At 40.2% G+C, this 19,874-nt stretch overlaps 1 protein-coding gene across 1 annotated transcript in view; it reads left to right on the forward strand.

Moving 5' to 3' along the window:
• The window catches only part of PDE1C (phosphodiesterase 1C), a 483,633-nt gene that overhangs the window by 38,465 nt on the left and 425,294 nt on the right, over positions 1-19,874 (forward strand). The gene's annotated exons all lie outside the window — the stretch shown is intronic.

The raw sequence follows: 19,874 nt of genomic DNA on the forward strand, positions 1-19,874 counted from the left end.
GGGTGGTTGAATACCCTTTCCCTCACTCAAATTTACTGCTGGCTGTGATGGTGGACTACAAATCCTAGAGGCACCTGGAAGCAATAATAGACAGTAAACACATACAGGTAATGTAGACAGATAAACCCATATAAACCCCTCTCAGGAGTACCCATACCTGTATTAACTGCTACAATATGAAGCAACATCAAACACAGAATATGGGGGAGCACTCAGCACCCCATGGGATGTTCCCTGGAGCCCCTCCCCTTTAGGGCCCTGGGATGTGGACATGGCCCCGACAATGGAGGCTGCAGACCCTCCTCTCCCAAGTCCATCTCCCCTGTGGGACCTACTTCCCCAGCAACTCTCACTTCCTCTCTGATGCAGCCAAGGCTCGTCCCAGGGCTTCTCTCCAGTAGCACCTCTGGCTCCTCTCGATGGCTTGGTACCCCACACTGGGCACCCAGGGTGCTCCTACAGGAGCTGAGACCTTACTGGATCTGGTTCCCTAGCCTCAGGCTGGGTGTTTTTCCCCTTTCCGGGCCCTGCTTTGGGTACCAGGGCTCTTTTAGTTTAATGCGGAGCCACATTGCAGGGCTCTGGTTACTCGGCCTAGAGCTGAGGCTAACTTAACCAGCCTCGAACTGCTCCCAGGGCCACCTCCCCGTGTGCCAACCTGCACATCGTGTGGGGCATGAGCAGCCTCAAGCTGCTCCCAGGGCTGGCTCTTCTGTGTGCCAATCCATATACTGCCTATCCAGCTGCTTGCTGGGTTCACGGGCTCAAGCTGCCTCAAGCAGCTCCTAAAGCCTGAGCACCGTGAGCTGATCTGCGCACTCTTGAGGCTCAGGCAGAGCCTCTCCAGAGCTCCTCTCTCCTCGCTGCGTCTCTCTTGAGTGTGCTGAGCACGCTCTCCTTTTATACACTTCGGGAGTTTTGCCCTTTAAGTCCAGCAGACCTGCTGTGCTGCAGTCCAGAATCTGGTTGGGGAGTTTCTCTGCCCCTTCCTTCGGGAAAGGGCTGGTGCTCGCTTTTCTCCAGCTTGTTTCCGATTGGTGGATTTGCTTCACCAATCAGAGTTAAGGATTCATGAGCCCCTCTACACATTGGAGCTCGATCAAGTAAGTCTGTCAGACCTGTAAAGTAGGAATTGATTCAGCCTGATGCTTTTTGACTGTCTGTACTTGGCCTTAAAAAATATTAAGTATTGATATTAAGTATTGGAGTAACTTTAATACAACAGCAACTGGAGTCTGTGGTCAAATGCAGCCTGCATTTGACAACCCTTTGTTCCAAAATGGGAAATGTTTTTTAGTTTGGGCAGCCATACCTTTCATCCTTGCACAACAGTGTGCTCCACACTAACTGAAGTATACTTGAAACAGGTGAGGACACATCCAAGCTAGCTTTAATTTAGGTGTGTCAGGTACCATTTGCAGTGCATTCACAGTGGTACAAGTTTCAGCGTGGGTTGTGAAAGCTGTCTTAGGAGCTTAGGACACGTGTTTGGATGGAGAGCCCATGTTAAAGTCTATGTAGTCCATTAATTAATTCAGTATACAGAATGAAAGCATAACTGTTTCTATTTCCTGATGATTTTTTTTTTACTTTAGATTAATCAGAATCATCAAACTTGATTTTTCTTGGACCAAAGAAGTGAGGGACAACAAAAAGCTTTCTAGCATTTCTTTAAATTGGGGGTGTACTGAATTTTTAACCAAGTGATCTTTTCTCCCTAGTTTTTGGGACATTTGCATTCAGAAGATATTGTCAAAAGCAAGACATCACAAGAAATATAAGTTTTCAACAGCATCTAAAATTTTTTTCTCTCTCAGTTCATCACATTTAATTTCCTTGATATATGTAATATCATGACATTTTTAAAATTTGTGCAGTCCAAAGAATCTTTGGAAAAACAAGATGTACAAGACTTTCCAAGGTTAAAAAAACAAAAACAAAAACAAAACTCAGGCAGAAAAAGGCAGGCATTTTAAATACATCATTAAAAAGCACAAAAGAACATTAAACCACTTGATGCCTGTATCTTGGCAACCAAAAAAAGTGTAATGGAAATTACCTTTTACTTAAAATGAAATCTTAGAATTTATGGAAAGTGAAATAAATCTTTGGAGTAGCTCTAGAAATCACCGGGTCTGTTGTAGATAGTACCCCACATTCCCATGTATTCCCATGCAGCAAAAGGAGAAGGGGATTTTCTTTTTGTAGTTTAGTAGGGTCTCCCTGATCCCCCTCTTGCAAACTATTTCAGTGACCATATGAGAACAGCAACCATTTTTCTGGGCAGGGTAAGGAATGTGCATTGTGATGTCAAAGGGACACCACTTACATAGTATGCCTAAATAAAATCTTAACTGATACTGATGGTGCTTGCTTATGAGAGAGCATCCAGCCACTAGCCCCAAGCACTCATACCCTGAGCAATTTGCTCACACATATATTAATTATTTGCAACATCTAATCAGTCCATTGAAATTAATCTTTGAGGAAAGGAGTGAATGATGATTCAACAGATCCCAGGACTGATCATACCTTTTCACTGTCAAACTCACTGTATTCTAGATGTACTCTATGTATAGCACCCAGGAGAACTTTCTTCATACTTATACAGTGTCACTGAAACCATCATCTGTAGCTCTACAGAGACTCTTTTTGAGCTAAGGCATCCCGCACCTATGTCAGATAGTTTAATCAGGTAGTATTATACATTAAAGAGCAGCACTGTTATATGAGAAAACTAACCCAAGATATTTTGTTGTTTAGGAAGCACTTATTTTGCAGCACCCCAAGTGCTGGGACTATCACTAGACACTTGAATGTAGATTTAATTTAATTGTATTTATTCCCTGTGGGAGTCCACTGAATGAGCTTTTCACTGCATGAAATTCTGTTTTTCAGCTCTATTAACTGCATTTGACAGCAGTAGCAGTCATTATGCCAGTTGACTTACAGGGCACTACACTTGTGGGATAAATAATTGGTATTTTTCAATAACTTTGCTAAGAGCAAAGGGTGGACTTAATCATTCCACCTATGGAATATCAATTAGAAGGCAAATACTGTTCTAAAAGGAAAGTGCATTCTGCTCTGGCATTGTTTTCATTAGGATGGTATCTAGAAACAGAGAATGTTTGCCATTGATTGTTGTGTGTTCAAATGATTTTATTCAGTGTGCTGAAGTGTCTAAACCTGTTTCCCATGGCACCAGTAAAGCAAACCAGCTCACCTGAGTGGACACAATGTTTTTCTTCTCCCCTGCATCTGTAGAAGAGGCAGAGCTAGCATTTGGAGTCATTGCTATGGCCACATGCTATTTGCAGAGCAAGTTGTTTGTTAATGGATGCACTGAAAGGAAATTTAGCAGTTAGGGCAGGGGAGAGCAGTTATTTTGGGTGGACAGCTACTTACTGAGTTTTGGCAAACCGTTGAGGGCCATACAACAGGCAGCCAGGGGCAGATAAATATTAATTTTCTAAATTTTTAGGGGCCCCGTGGGCTGGATAGAATGGCCTGGTGGGCTGCATCTATCCCATGGGCTGCATTTTGCCTGTTTCTGAGTTAAGGTGACAAGTGTGAATGCTGCTCCTCCTCTCCTTAAGGAGCTACCTTATCCTCTGAATTTTTACCCGTTCTTTGTAAGTACTGCTTTTTTCCACTAAGAAGAAAAGTATTCTGTATTTTGCAGAAGTGGGTATCCTATCCTATTTTTTTAAATAGGAAAACAGTAAAGACCTTTCTGTACACTTTTTCAGATGCACATAGATGTATTTCCAAAGGTAAAAATCCACAAAATAATTTACTGTGGACCCTCTGTTACTTGCCTTTTTTGACTAGATTCACTTGTCTTAATTTGCCATGGAAAAAATGATAATGTGACCTGGCAGACTATTGACTGACAGTTTATTGTGAATTGGTGTAAATTTGGTGTAAAATGTTATTTCTTACTGTAATTAGATCTCGGTGGGTGCATCTACATGAGACGTTTACTGTGGAGTTGGCTAAGTTGCTCTGCAGTAAATGTCTTGGTGTCTACACGTGTGGTCCTATAAGGATGCAGGAAACTAATAAACTCCACAGCAGGATAGTACTTGTAAATATGAGTAATATTTTGCTGCAGAGCTTTTTCATGTGCAGCAATGCATGTGTAGATGCTGACCCAGCTGGCTGGCGCATGAGGGTGCTTCAGTGCAGGGGCTGCCTGCTGGCTAGCCCCACACTGGAGCTCCCTCATGCCCTGCCAGCCTCTCTACAGCATATTGAGCCAGGTCAGAGCAGCCGCGAGCTGGCAGATTGACCCCCTGGGCCTTCTGTCAGCTGCAGCTGCTCTTACCCAGTTCAATACGCAACGGTCCTAGATGCATGTTTAAACAGTGCACCAGGCAGCAGTAAACTCTGGTGCATTATGCACTGGAGTTAATTGCTCCATGCTAATAGCAAGTGTAGACACACCCTGTGTCTACAAATAATTGTCTGAGGCCAGATTTAAAAAAATACTGACTTTCCATTTTGTCTTTGATAGGTTTAAAATGCAGGACTGAATAGCAAGTAGCTTTAGATTTGAGCTGTACACATTTGTTGCAAAATACAGAGTATAAGCTTCTTAGAAGCAAGGAGCTTCAGTGGATTTGGAGATAGTAGTAGAATTGGCCTAGAAATGGGTCTGTATAATTGAAAGGCAAGGCTTTCTTAGAGTGATATGTTTTATTGGACTAACTATGGAGTGGGGATAAAGTTAGGCAAACTTTCAAATGCAAAACATTCTTCATCAGGTCATGCCTGGTAACCTGAAAAAGAATGTCTTGCATTGGAAAGCTTGTCTAACTTTATTCCCACTCCACAGTTGATCCAATAAAACATGCTACAGTGTAACTCTTACACTTTTTATAGTTGAATCATTTACAAGACTACAGTTTGGCTTGCATGGAAAAAAACTGGATCCTTTTTATATGTGGAAATTTTTAAACATAGACTATTTACTAGCAGATGATGACTAGAGCTGTCCCAGACTGAATTGTAGGGTTAGGTTTAGGTTTCAGTCTAGGAGTGGGATTCTTCTAAGGAGACTAAAGGCATTAGGTACCCAAATCCCACTGTTCCTTAATGGGAGTTGAGGAGCTAGCTATCTGAAGCTCTTTTGATAATCTCAGTCAGGAGGCTTAAATGTTTCTGATTTAAAAATACACATTTTTAAAATCAGAATGGGATTATTTTTAGTTAGGTAATTTTGACTTTAAAAAAATGACAAAAGCACCCTAAGGATTTGTATTGCTGTTTTTTCAGCAGTTTAACTCTGGCTTGTTTTGCACAAAACATATGTAAAACTAACATGTGTGAATGTATGTGCAGGCCAGCCTAATACTGAGTCTGCAACATGCTTCCCTGAGGTTTATGAGTTCTAATAACTTTGCTTATACAAATGTCACCATCTGGAATAAGCTCATGTGACTTCTTTATTCTGAAGGAACACACTGATTATATTTAGAAATGTGAGACTCTCTCTAGAATTCTTTGTGATATTATGTTACAGCCTCACACTGAAATTCAGTAAGGGGAAATTCATTTGGAATGATTATAAACCAAATAAAAAACTAGGAAATATATGATGATGGTGATCTTCAGTATCATTTGACTCTTGATGGGGAATCAAAATAGGATGAGTTACTCAGCCTCAAATATGCTATGAAGTATCAGTTATTCAGCATTTTTGTACCCATTGGGCATGTCTACATGAGATGTCTACTGCAAGGTAGCCTAATAACACTATGGAGTAGCATGCTGGTCAAAAACCATGCTAATAAACTACTACACAGTGTAATTAGGCTACTGCACAGTAGCCGTCACAAAAAAGTGCGTTGGTGCTACTGTGCAGTAAATGTAGTTACTAAACGTTCGGTTAATACTTCATTAAGGAAGTACAAAACTAAATGCATAGTAACTATGGCACATTATTGCATGTGTAGACACACCCACTATATTGTAGGACACATGGGCAGGACCCTTCCCAGGGCTGTTTATCTGTTTTATCTGAAGAATATCAAATGCAAGGGAACAATCAGCCAGGTTAAAGCGGGTGGCTGGAGATCACTCTGGATAATGATTAGCCCATGGCATGGTGTTTAGACCATTTTTCTGCAAAGCGGGAGATGCAGGCTCAAACTTTCTCTGGGTGAGTAACCTGTTGGACTAAAGGGACAGCCCTAACCTACGAAGTACTGTTTTATCCCAAATAGAAACAGAGTCACAAACTGTAAGTGGGTACCCAAAAATTGTGGAGGTGCCACTTGTGTACATGTAAGTAAGCAGGATCTGGACCCTACTTTGAACGGAAGTACTCTAATCACTAAATTAATGGCCGAAGTCAGGCATCAACTGCCGAGTTTGTTTAAGAGTACAAGCTGTTGTGGGTGTTCATACCTTGCAATGAGTTTAATGGTTCTGTCAGGTGTAGGGATGCTGTGTAGATACCTAATGGATTGGGAATCTATGTAGACTTCAGGTACCTACCAGCTCTTATTTACATAGCAGTGGAGTTTAGGCAGATTTTTGGGGTCTAGGTGTTTGATCTTAATTGTTTCTGACCATGCTCTGAAACCTTTCCCTAGGTGTCTAGGGAACTTTTCAGGGAAAAATGGATGTTCCTAAGTGGCTTTTTAGCCCCTGGTTAGGGGGAATATAGATTGATAAATGTTCAGACTTCTCTCTAACTTCTAAAACAAAATCTTGTATCATTGTGTAAATGAATCTATTCTTTCAAGCCTTCAAAGTAGAAAGGTACTTTAAGATTCTCCCCCTCTTGGCTCATCATTTGTACTTTGGTGAGCGTGAAATGTGAGCAATTCAGAATTTTCTATTCCTTCCCTTTTGCTAGGGATAGAATTCTATTGTTTCTTTGCATAGATTCAATGACAATACAAGTGCAGAACTGTAGAAATACATGGTCTTCAGGTACTTTCCCTTTTTGGAAGCATATTTTTACCTGTACAACTTGGATGTTACATAAAGGATAACTGTAGGAGTTCACTGGTTGAGAGAGAGCTGGGAGGTGAATTCTGCAGTAAAGCTGCTCTTTTCTTTTGGAATAGGGTACTCTGATTGATATTACCAGTCTATGGAAGTACAGTTAAAATAGCAACATTCAAATGGTCTATGCTCTGTCACGTAGACAAGATTTGACATTTTGTGTGCTATCACTAGATGGTTCCAGGCAAGTTCAGCTTTAGTTTGTACCCATGCAATCTCTTTGCCCTTAATAATGCTCCCATTCATACCTCTGTCAGGGCATGGATCAAAGCAGAGTTTGCCCTGTTATCTCTGAGACAGGGTCTATCCTGCTAGTCAGTAAACTGAATGGGAGTTTGCGAGTGAGGTTTGGGTAAAAAAGACAAATATGCTGGGGTAGCATATAGCACGGCTGTACAACTACCAGCTTGCAGGCTATTTGTGCCTTACAAAGAATCTAAAATTGCAGCACTCTCACTCGTTGTGCCTGTGGTATCAGTCCCTGGGGTCCCCCTCCATCCTCTGGCTTCCACTTCCAAGAGGAAGTGTGGTGTGGCCTTGGAAGTTGAAGTTGAGCCTGGGGCTATGTGGATGTGTGGTGCAGTAGTGGGGGAAGCACCCAAGAAGCCATGCAGTGCAACAGTGGGGTGCATTAGTGGCCAGGCGTGGACAATGCAGCCGAGTTCTGAGTGAGCGCATCTATACAAGATGCTTTGCACAGTAGCTCATTGCTACCGTGCAGTAGCATTGTCAGGCACTAACTGCGAGGTGACGGTACTGCACAAGAGTAACGAGCTACTGTGCAGTAGCGTCAGGAAATAAAATATGCAGCGATGGTACTGTGCAGTAACGCTGGTTACTGTGCAGTCCTGTAGTACTTATGTAAGCAAGTGCCTGTGCAGTCTTCTGCTTATGTAGATGTTGCTGCTGCATGGCCCATGGGGCCTGTGGCTTGCTGCTGGTGTTACCCAGGGGGTATTCAGCCCCCAGTCATTTAGAAGTTGGATAGTTCTGGTATATATAGTTCCTTATTAGTGATCATGTGACCTTACCCCTCTTTAAAAAATGTTATCTTTTCCAAGTAGCTTTTATGTTAGTACCAGATACTGAACTGGAGAAGACCCGTGGGAGGAAATGAATTGAAAACTGTAGGATTTTTGAAAGGCAGGACTGAGAACAATAGAAGCGCATGTTTATAGAGGATATCTCTTACAATTTCTCAAAAACATTTTCCTTTAGTAAAAGGAGTTAAATGAAAATCTTTTTGGTTTGGTAAGTTTGATATTCTTAAATGTTGTGAACAAGCATATAAAAGCAAATAAAATCTTGTTTACTTTGCAGAGTGTGACCCATAGATCCAACAGAATGAATCTTCCTCACCAGTTCTACCCCTCTATTAATACAGTGCAGTCTTGGAGATTGAGAGCCATTACCATGAATGGAACAATTAACTCCCACAAATCCTCTCTCTGTTTCAGCTTTCCCTCTATTTTTCATCTATACTTCTTAGAGACTAGAAATAAGCAGGATAGACTATTGATTGCTATGTCTTAGTGCACTTTCTGCATATTATATTAAGTTATGAGGAATTTGCTGTAAGTTGTCTTTGGAAAGACTGTTTCCAAAGATAGTATTAAACTTTGGTAGAACCATGGAACCATCATCTTGTGAAATTAAGACAAGTAGAGCTTTTTTCTTATACTCCAGTTAACAAAAGCAACAGAGGTTTGGTGACAAAAATGCAAAGGTTATAAGATTACTGCTGCAGAGTTTAAGCCATTATTTAGGCAGCAAAAGAATTCTACTGGTGTTTTTCAACCCAACAACTTTTATCTCCTTTTTGTAATGAATGCATTGCACAGAAAATGCTGATGTAGTGTAACATGAATGTTTCCTATCTAATTCAATTATTTTAGATTCTTATAAAGCACATAAATTGCTTTAGTACCTAGCCAGACAAGGTTCTTTGGGTAAATGTGATATTTTTTATTAGACAAATTAAATAGTTGGAAAAATTATTTTTTGCAAGCTTTTAGGCACAAATAGGTACAGAGAGAATCTGCTGTTGTTTTGTGTTCTCCTGGATGGAATAGAAGCCAATACACAAAATACAGGTCTGTGAAAATGCAAATTCATGACAGTAAGGATCAGGGGTCATGGGAGACAATAGGTGTGAGGCAGGTCGGGGGGGAGGGGGAACACTGACTTGGTGATAGAATGTGGCTGGTAAAATGTTGAAACATTAACTGGCATTATTGGTTGGAAGGCAGGTTACAATGTGCCATAAATCCAGTGCATATTTAGTCCATGCTTTTTTGTATGCAGTAGACTTATGAAGCGAAGTTCATAGGTTCGTCTATGAAAGGCATTTTGTAAATTTGCTTAGAGGATTAGAACTAAGAGATTGGAGAGAGTGGTTGTCTTGTGAGAAGTGTGCACTCACAGGTAATAGGGTATTTTTTTTGTTTGATAGATTTTTGGTGTGTGTTCATTCTGGTACACAGTTGTTGTTTGGTTTCTCCTATATATTTTCCATTAGGGCATTTGGTGCACTGGATGAAATATATTACATTTCTGGAGCTACAGGTGTAAGATCCAGGAATAGTGATGGTTCTGTTGTGGGGTGTAGTTATTGTGCGAGTGTTAGAGATATGCTGGCAGGTTTTACATTTCTTGTTTCAGCATGATCTGGATCCATTCAGTGTGCTTTGGGCCATAGTAAGTTTGGATACAAAAAATAATGGACTAAATATAGACATAGGATTTATGGCACATTATAACCTGCCTGCCCTCCTGAATACCTCAGGTAACCTTTCTACATTTTACCAGCTACATTCTATCACCAGGTTAACATTCTCCCTTCCCTCTCACCCCCACCTACCTGTCTCACACCTATTGTCTCCTATGGCCTCTGATCCTCACTCCCACATATTTGCATTTTCACAGAGCTGCACTTTGCATATTGGCTTCTACTCCATCCAGGAGAACACAAAACAGCAACAGACTCTCCCTATGCCTGAAGAAGGGTGTTTGTGCCTGAGAGTTTACAAAGAACAATTTTTCCAGGTATTTAGTTGCTCTAATAAAAGATATTACCTTTAACCAAAGAGCCTTGTCTGCCTATGTTCAACACGACTACAACAAACAACCCTCTAATACCTAGCTGCATCTAAAGGTACACAGACATCTGTCTTTACAGTGTTTCTATGTACTCATGCTATATAATTAGTTAATGTGATGGGGAGTTATTTGTCATTACGACTTGTGGATTATTTCAAAGAGGAAAATGGAAGTGGGAAGGGGAGAAGTGATTGGAATTTAATTAAAAACCCCCCACCATCATCATTCTTAGCTGATCGGAGCTTGATGGGAACTCTTGGGAATCTTGATAGTTTACCAAGCACTGGAGTTTTGTGGGTAGTCAGAATAAAGTAGGGGAACAAAATTAAGGTAGGATTTGGAATCGTTACTCTCGTTGACTTCAGTGGGATCAGGAATAAACCAACACTGAGTGTTTTTTTTTTTTTTAAAAAGGTCTCAAACTTAATCCCTTTTATACCTATGGTGTTCTCATTTTCTGCACTTAAAATATTTCCTCATGGAAACTTAGTGATCTATAATGCATTTTAAAACTTACTGGGAATAAAGTTACCCTGTTAATTATAAAGCAAAAGAGGATTTTTTTTTTGCGTGGGAATTTTTCTCATACAATCTTAAATTCTGTAGATGGATTATGAGTTGGGTTAACAGATGGGTTTTTTGGCATTAATTGTAAGCCACCATAGGCCTTTCTAAGCAGGGCGGTATCTAAATCTAAATAATAATGATGATGATGATGGTTCAGCATGTTATATTGAAGTACTGGTGCACAGTGTGATACCAGGATTATGCATAGCTACCTTTGGTGACTCTCGTTAGAAACACTTCTGTGTTCCAGCAGTTACTTCTGTGCAATCCCATTGGTGAAAGTGGGAGGCAATGGAATTGCAAAGGTGCTGGTAGCAAAAAAGCTAGCTTGAGCTGTCAGTTCCAGGTGGATTTTGTAAAGTTGGCCAAGTAAAGATTAGATATCTTTTTACTTGTAAATTAAGGCAATTTAACCTGGAAATAATTTATAGATAAGAATCTTACTGTGAAGGCTGGGTGAAACTGTTTCATCAAAACTTTTTTTTCAGTGGGGCATTAGAGTTTCAACTAAGCTTAACATTTTAAACAAAAAAAATCTTTCCCTTGACATTGTTGAATTTTCACTCAAAAAAATTATAATGTCCTCAAATTGAATATTGTCAAACTTTTTTTCAGCTAAAAATATATTTTCTTGGGTTTTTGACAAAAAGTTGATGTTTTCAATACAAAATTTCAGAAAAAGTCCTTTTTTACAATAGTTTTTGATAGACATTTCCATGGCAAAAATATTTTCCAGTTGGTTCTACTCATGCTGTAATCTTTCAGACTAACTTTTCAGACTACAAAGACACTTCTATTAGAATCATATTGCTAAAATCCTCTCCAGTCTGGAAAAATCTGCTTCTTTCTTTCACTCTCTTTTTTATGCTTAAGGTAACAGCTGTACCCCAAAGTACTTGAAATGCATCATTTCATGTAGGGATCATCCAGTAAATAAACCTCTAAACTGAAGAGGTTCTTTACTTATTACTATTAGATTAAAGCATTCCCAACTGTGTACAGACAGCTGTCAGTACCCTGATTTCCTCAAGTAAGTTTGAAGTAAACACCTTATCTAGTGGAATTGGTTCAGTAATCCCAGTGTGCTACTCTCCTAAAGCATAACCCAAACCCCATTGATTACAGGTGGTGCATTTCAACTGACTTAAATAGGAGCTAGATCTGGCCCCTCCACTGTGGTAGTGAATGCTGTACTTTTAGAGCCCATCTAAATGAAAGCAGTACTTCAACGTGAGAAAATTCAAAGTAACCAATTTGCACTAACTCACATATAATTCATGTACTCAAATAAACAGCGATCTTTTACTTCACTAACCAGCATTGCTTTCACATGGGAGGGGGGAATTTTCTTCCAAAGTATGTGTTCATCATTGTTATTGGACTCTATTCAATGTGGGATTGGCTGTATGATGCATGGTAGGATAGCTTAATGGAAGCTAGCTACGGTCACTGCATTTTGCATGTTGGGATCAAACTCTAAATACCCCATGATTCTTCTTTCTTTGACTCAGGATTTACATCTTTTCAAGTAGTCAGTATATTTTCAAGATCATTATGGACAAAAATGGCTTTGCTATGTGATGCTCATAGGCTAGGCAGCTTTAGAGTCTTGCACAGATATATCTGCAGTGATTTTTGTAGCTCTAACCACAACTCACAGATTTCTGCATCAAGTGGAGAAGGGAGTGGATGAGAACAAGGGGGAGAATGGGATTGAGAAGCTGCTTCAGGAGGGACCTTCTCCAGAATGATTTGCTCTGTGAATTGCCATTTCTAGAGAGACGATTGCATTGCAAACTAGTGGTAACTGTGCAACTTCAGAATGACCAAGGGCACTTCCCTACACAGTTTCATGGGGCTTTCCCTGGAATTACAGGAACAGCACCCCAACATGAGAGCTCCCCTATCTACTCAGAAACTGGTGTGCAAAAACTGCCTGCTACTGATAATTTGCTATCCAATTTGACAAGGGCAGATTAACCAGTAAGGCTGTTGTGATGAAGGTAGGAGAGCTGTTAAATAGATACAGTTGCCATGTATTTGTAAGTCCTTAGGAGGTTTGTAATAGCTGTGGACACTTTGGCTTCCCCACTAGCGTTTGTGTAACAGATATAACCCACATTCCTATAGTTACCTCCTTTCACTTGGTCTTAGAAACAAAAAAGGGCATTTCTGTGTCATGCTCCAAGGTCTGGCTGACCACTACAATAGGCAACTGCAGCTGCAGTACCTGCATATAGAAAAAGCATAAGAGCCTGGTGTGCATGCAGAGCAGGAGCTGGGGAATGAGAAGGGGAAGTAAGCTGTCCCATAAAAGCCTTTTTCCTTAAATATTTCAGGCTCTAGAAGGTATTATGCCCACAGAATGTCTTTTAATAGTCAGTGGAGGTAACATTTAAATTGTTTTTCCTTTTTTCAGGCAAGCCTGTAAATGACACCTGACTGCCTTTCTGGGAACTGGATGAATTGGCATAAAATGTGTTAAATAGCTTTTCTCCTTGTTAAGCAAATAGATTGAATGTATTTTTTATGCTACTATTCATCTCTGCATGCCTAGGCCTACAGTTCTGAAAACATTTTCATGATTGTCAGTGGAACACATGCGCTGTGAAATCTGTGCCTGTGTAATTGGTGGCTGCATCTTTAGGGACATGCTATCTTAAGTTACATTAGGGCAGGGGTGGCCAACCTGTGGGATGGGCAGCCTCTGTGTGTAACATGGCAAATTTGAGAGGGGACAGGCAGCACAGTGGCAGGTAGGTCAGGGGGCAGAAAGCAGAGAATCGGGTCAGTTTAGGCATGGAGGACAAGGCAGAGAGCAGAAAGCAGAGCAGCAGATTTGGGCAAGGGCAAGGGACTAGAGTGACATTTAAGAAAGGGGTGGGGCTAATTTGTCACCCCCAACTGCCCTAAGGAGCAAAGTGTATTCCACTGTAGGCGCAGCTTTCCCTTCAGGAATCTGACCAATGTACAGCTAAAACAATCGTTCATAAGGAGACCATTTCATCTACCAGTATATTTGATTGCCTTCTCTAATTCTTGAACAAAGACAGAATGCATGGAGTCTGCTAAGCTGAGAGCATAAACCCAAAAAAACCCTTAATTTTTTCACATATGTTTTCAGAAATAATACAGTGTATTCTGTGATTAGAATTTGTCTTTCTCCTGGGGAAGTAGCTCTGTAAGATGGAGGCTGGCATGAAGCTTTAAACTGAAAAATGAAGGGGAGAAGGTTAAGACATACTCCTGTAATCTTCACATGTGTCAATTCAAAGTGGAGAAGAAAGTCAATAACCAAGGAGAAGAAAATCAGGTTAAATGAGGGTAAGGGAAAGAAATATCAATAGGTAGGAAGAGGAAAGAAATAGCTAGTATTGATGAAAACAGCAATTACACAGACAGTACAATTAGTGATAGGGATGTGCCTAATCTGGCTACAATATGGGATGTGGTAAAAACCCCCCAAAACAACAGAAATGTTTTTATGCAGATGCCAGAAACAACAAAATGGAAAGAATCTTAGCTGCGGGTGCAGGACATGAAACCAAACATTAGCGGGATAATGGGAACCTGGTAAAATAGCTGTCCATGTGGGATACTGGCATTGAAAGGTATGTTCTGATCAAGAAAGAATAAATGTAGAAGTGGTGGGCTATCATGGTATGTTAAATATGTGATTGACTGTAAAGAAGTAACGGATAACATTGATAAACTAAAATCTGCCTGAGACAAAAATTCTTTAGGAAAAGATGATAAAGTGATTCTCCTGATACAGGGATAAAAGTTTTTAGTTCCATGGGTTATATTTAGATATATAGAGAGATATATAATATTCTTAGGAAAAAAGTCTACTAGGAATTGTTTCATCATGCAGCACTTTAATTTTGCAGATATAGTTGCTTTATTTATAGAATAAAATATAAAAATGGTAGGGCCCAGATAATCCTGGATGTAACAGTTGACAAATGTCTTTGAAAATTGCTGAACAATCAGAGATGATGCTGTTTGATTTTGTTATGTAATGAGATCCTTATGGAAAACATGGTTGTAGAAAATAATTTTGAATTGAATAATCATGAATTGATTCACTTTCAATTTAATGGAAGAATTGACAAAAATAGGTTTGCAATGAAGGATTTGTATTTCAAAAAAGGTAAGATTTGTGAGAATTTAGGAAACTGATTAGTTAAAGTAACCTGGACTGAGGTGTAGGAGGACTTGAATGTGAAGGAGGCTTCATTTTTCTCAAAATCAAAGTTATTACAACTCTCAGAAATTTATATCCCAAGCAGTGGATAGGAATGAGGCTTCAGATCTGAATGGAAGAATAATCTCAAGAAGGACATTAGCAATAATCCTATTTCCTATAAGGATTCAGAAAAAAGGATTGAGCAGTGAAGGAAGTTGCATCTTAGAAGTTAAGAACTATGTAATGCAGTAGAAATCACTGGAAATCAAGCTCAGAGGATAATAAAACAAATAGCATAGAGTTTGACAGCTCTGTAAATGAGAGGAGAACAAGTAAAGAAGTGGGGCTCTGATGCTGTGAGGACAGAGACATGGATGACAGCATGGGCAACTGCTGCCACCTTAGTCAGGGGGGGTCCTTCCATGGCTGATCCTACCGCCTGGAGGTGTTCCCCACAGCTGATCCTACTGACTGGGGGGAGGGGAACCCCCTCGGTGGGTGATCGCTGCGCTGTCTGCGAGCAGCTGCAGCCATTTCTGGGAGCAGCTGCAGCAATCGGCCAGTACTCCCACTTGCCCCCCTGCCCATCGCCTAAGCAGGGAGTGCAGTCGCTCGGGGGGGGTGCACCAGAGCTCTCAGAGGGTGCATGTGTACCCCCATGCACCCTCCTCACGTTGCCACTGTGTGACAGAACAAGAAGCAATGGTTTAAAATTGCAGCAAGGGAAGTTTAGGTTAGAAATCAGAAGAAAATTTCTCACTAGGATGGTAGTAAGTCACTGGAACAGGTTACCCAGAGAGGTTGGGGAATCTCCTTCCTTGGAGGTTTATAAGACTTGGCTGGACAAAGCCTTGGCTGGGATGATATAATTGGGAATAGTCCTACTTTGAACAGGGGTTGGATTAGATACCATCCTGAGGTCCCTTCCAACTCTAATTTTCTGTGATTCTCTAAGGATAATATAGACATGGATCCAAACCAAAATGAATATTTCTTCTTATGTTCCAACAAGGACAATTTTGTTGAACAAAGGGCAAGAGGGATAATGGAAGTGTGGGTATAAAAAGTAAATTACCACTAATAAGATGCAAGCAAAACTCAAGTAGCTTACTATACTCATGTCAAGGGGACTTGACAATGTTAATTCCAGATTGCTGAAAGAGCTGGCCATGAAATCACAGGTCAGACATCAAGCATTTTAAACAAATTTAGCAAGTAGGTGTGGTGCCATGGCAGAACAGTAAATGTAAGGGAAAAAGGTGATCTGGTCATATACAGGCCTGTTAGTCTGATCTCTGTGCAATACAATCAGAAAATCAGGGTGGAAGGGACCTCAGGATGTCATCTAATCAAACCCCTGCTCAAAATAGGACCATCCCCAACTATATCATCCAGCCAAGGCTTTGTCTAGTGAGAAAGTTTTTTTCTAAAATCTAACCTCAACTTCCCTTGTTGCAACTTGAGACCATTGGTCTTTGTTTTTCATCTGCCACCACTGAGAACAGTCTATATTCATCCTCTTCGGAACCACACTTCAGGTAGTTGAAGGCTGCCATTAAATCTCCTCTCAGTCTTCTCTTTGGCAGACTAATTAAGCCCAGTTCCCTCAGCCTCTCCTCAGAAGTCATGTGCACCAGGCCCCTAACCATTTTTGGTGCCCTCTGCTTGACTCCTCCAGTTTGTCCACATCCTTTTTGTATTGGGGGGCCCAAAATTGCTGAATAGAGGGGAATAATCACTTCCCTTGATCTGCTGGCAACACTCCTACCATTGCAGCCCAGTATGCTGTTAGCTTTTTTGGCAACAAGGACACACTATTGGTTCATATTCAACTTATGTCCACTGTAGCCCCACTGTAACCTTTTCTGAAGAGCTGCTCCCTAGTCAGTCAGTCCCCAGCCTGTACCTGTGCATGGGATTGTTCTGTTTTAAATGCAGGACTTTGAACTTGTCCTTATTGAACCTCATGGGATTTTCTTTTGGTCCAGTCTTCCAATTTTTCTAGGTCTCTCTGAATCCTAACTCTACCCTTCAACATATCTACTACTGCCCTCAGCTTGTTATCATCTGCAAACTTGCTGAGGGTGCACTCTGTGCCATCTTCCAGGTCACTGATTAAGATATTGATCAAAATTGGCCCAGGACTGACCCCTGGGGCACTCCACTTGATACCGGCTGCCAACTAGATATGGAGCCATTGAGTACTACTCAGTGAGCCTGTTGTTTCATCCAGTTTTCTATGCACCTTATCGTCCATTTATCCAACCTGTATTTCCTTAGCTTGCCTGCAATAATGTTGTGAGAGACCATATCAAAAGCATCCACTGGTCTCCCCGCATATACAGCGCCAATCATCTCATCGCAGAAGGCAATCAGTTTCATCTGGCGTGGCTTGCTCTTGATGAATCCATGCTAACCATTCCTAATCATCTTCTTCTCCTCCAAGTGCTTAGAAATGGATTCCTTGAGAACCTGCTCCATGATTTTTTTACGGACTGTGATCCTTATCAGTCTGTAGTTCCTGGAGTAGGCTTTGGAACAGATTTTTTAAGACATGATAATGATGAGTCATGGAGGTAAAGGGGAAAAATGACAGCATGCAGCATAAGTTAACCAAAGGTAGAATGAGCCAGACAAAAGTAATATTGGTATTACTATTTTATAGGATAACTGATTTTCTAGACACAGGAAGTATGGTGACTGTAATCTATCTAGATCCTGTATGAACTTTTGATGTGGTACTATATGGGACCCTGTTAGTGAAGCTGGAACAGCTAGGAATTAGTAGAATTGTAAGGAGCATAAGAGCTAGTACAAGGGGAGTTGACAATGGGTGTTATTGAAAATGAGTTATCAGGCTAAAGAGGAGTTGCTGTTCATTGATCAATCTTGGCAGTAACTTTATCTAATATCTAATTAATGATGTTAGTGCTTATGTGAGGAATGTGCTGCTGACATTTTATGATGACATAAAAGTTGGGAGGCATCAGCAGTATGGAGGAACTTCAAGATATACAGAAAGAACTGGATGACCTTGAAGACTGGAAAGTTAGAAATGGATGGAATTCAGTAGTGCAAAACTGCTACAGTACAAAATGCATGGTCATGCACTTGGGGACTAATTATAAAAAAAATATAAGATGGGAAGTCATTAGTTAGAAATGACTGCAGTGGAGAAGGATCCAAATGCACCAGTTGATCACAGGATGACTATGAGCTGCCATGTGGTACAGTCTTGAAAAAGTAAAATGTTATTCTTGGATGCATCAGAAGCATTTCCAGTAGAGAGAGGGAAGGATTAGTTCCATTGTAAATGGCACTAGTGATTATTGCCAGAATTTTCTGAAATTCTGTTTACAATTCAGGTCACTTGTGCTTAAGGGATGAATTTACCCCAGAACAGATGCAGAGAAGGGCTACCAAGATGAAGCAGGAAATATAATACCTACCTTATGAAAAGAAACTAAGAGCATGGTTTGGTTAGCCTAGAAAAAAAGGCTGAGGAGTTATAAATAAATCAGGGGGATTAACAATAGGGTGTGAGAAGAACTATTTAAACTAAAGAACAAGGTTGGCACAAGAACTAATGGGTATAATTAGCTCATGAATAAATTTAGATTGGAAATTAGAAGCAAGTTTCTAATTGTTTAAACAGCAGCCTTTGATTTGGTGGTGGTGGTGGTGGTAGGTTGCGGGGGGGACATGGAGATCAGTACATTTATGGAAAGAGCTTTCCTGATGTGATACCCATGATAGCACGAGACTTGACTTTATGAACCACATAGTCCTTTCGGTCTCATATTCCTTTATTCCCATCCATTTATAGAGATTACAATTACCCACCTTACATGAGTATTTTGAATAATAACTCAAGTGTGTAAAGTGATTTGTGATCTTGATATGGAAGTCAGTAAGGAAATAAAGTTATGGGAATTCACAAGTTTTTAAGTGGAGCAACCTTTCAAAGTATGCAAGTATAAAGTAAAAAATGCTTTTTTGTCCAAGAAAAACCTGCACAAATTTTGTGTGGAGTATGCATTTGTTCATATGTGTGTGTTTGTTCTTTCCTTATTTTAAAGTTTGCCCTTTCATAAGATTTGGACTAATGCTTTAATAGCATATTTAACTTGAAATATGAAAGATTTAATTCATCTGAGCTGACCTCTGGCTAGCAAAATGTTTTGCTTGCATTAAGTTATTTGTAAAATATGATTTGTGATTTTTGTATTTTGTTCCCTTGTTAAACCGCAAAACGTAGAAGAGATACTGTTATCTTCATTTGTCAGTCTTAGTGAGCCATTACTACAAATCGGTGTATTTTTCTTTGCATTGTACTAGAGATTACTGACAAAGAGTCTCTGACAGCTAAATTGGTTCAAGAAGCATACTGGTGAAATTGCTACCTTTTTGTAGAAAAAAAATCAAATTGGAGGAGATGATTTCACTGGACAGATATAACAAGTTGGGAATTGCCTTAAAATTGACTACTTGGATGTAAGTATAATTAAATGAAGAACCAATGGTACCTATCGAAATATATTTATTGTTGCAATGGAGCCCTTCAGTAATAGCCTGAAAAGCTTGTTCTTATAACATAGAGTCATATAACATAATGGAGGAACTCTGACTAGGGTAGCGGACAGGTGTTACACTTCTAGTGAGAAATGCAGACTTATTGTGTTAGAAAAAGTGAGCATGCAGCCATTCAAGTGGTTTTTCACCAAACTATCTGGTGAACTGAAAACCACATTGCCAGAGCCTTGGTCACGTCCACATGGCTGTACATAGTGCTGTGTCCCATCCTGCACAGGAGCTGAATGAGCTCTCTGAAGAAGGGGTGGCAGGCTTTAACTCTGTGCTGGAGGAGTAGAGTATGCACTGGACCTGTTTCACTAGACTTAAAAAAATTCCAAGTTTTCTCTGCATTCATTTTCTTGAACTCCTGTTTCCACATTTGGTTCCCTTAGTTTGTCAAAATTTGTCTTTTGGAAATAAAAAA

The sequence above is a fragment of the Crocodylus siamensis genome, chromosome 5, assembly GCF_052110815.1.
Source record: "Crocodylus siamensis isolate JL-2025a chromosome 5, ASM5211081v1, whole genome shotgun sequence".
NCBI lineage: Eukaryota > Metazoa > Chordata > Crocodylia > Crocodylidae > Crocodylus > Crocodylus siamensis.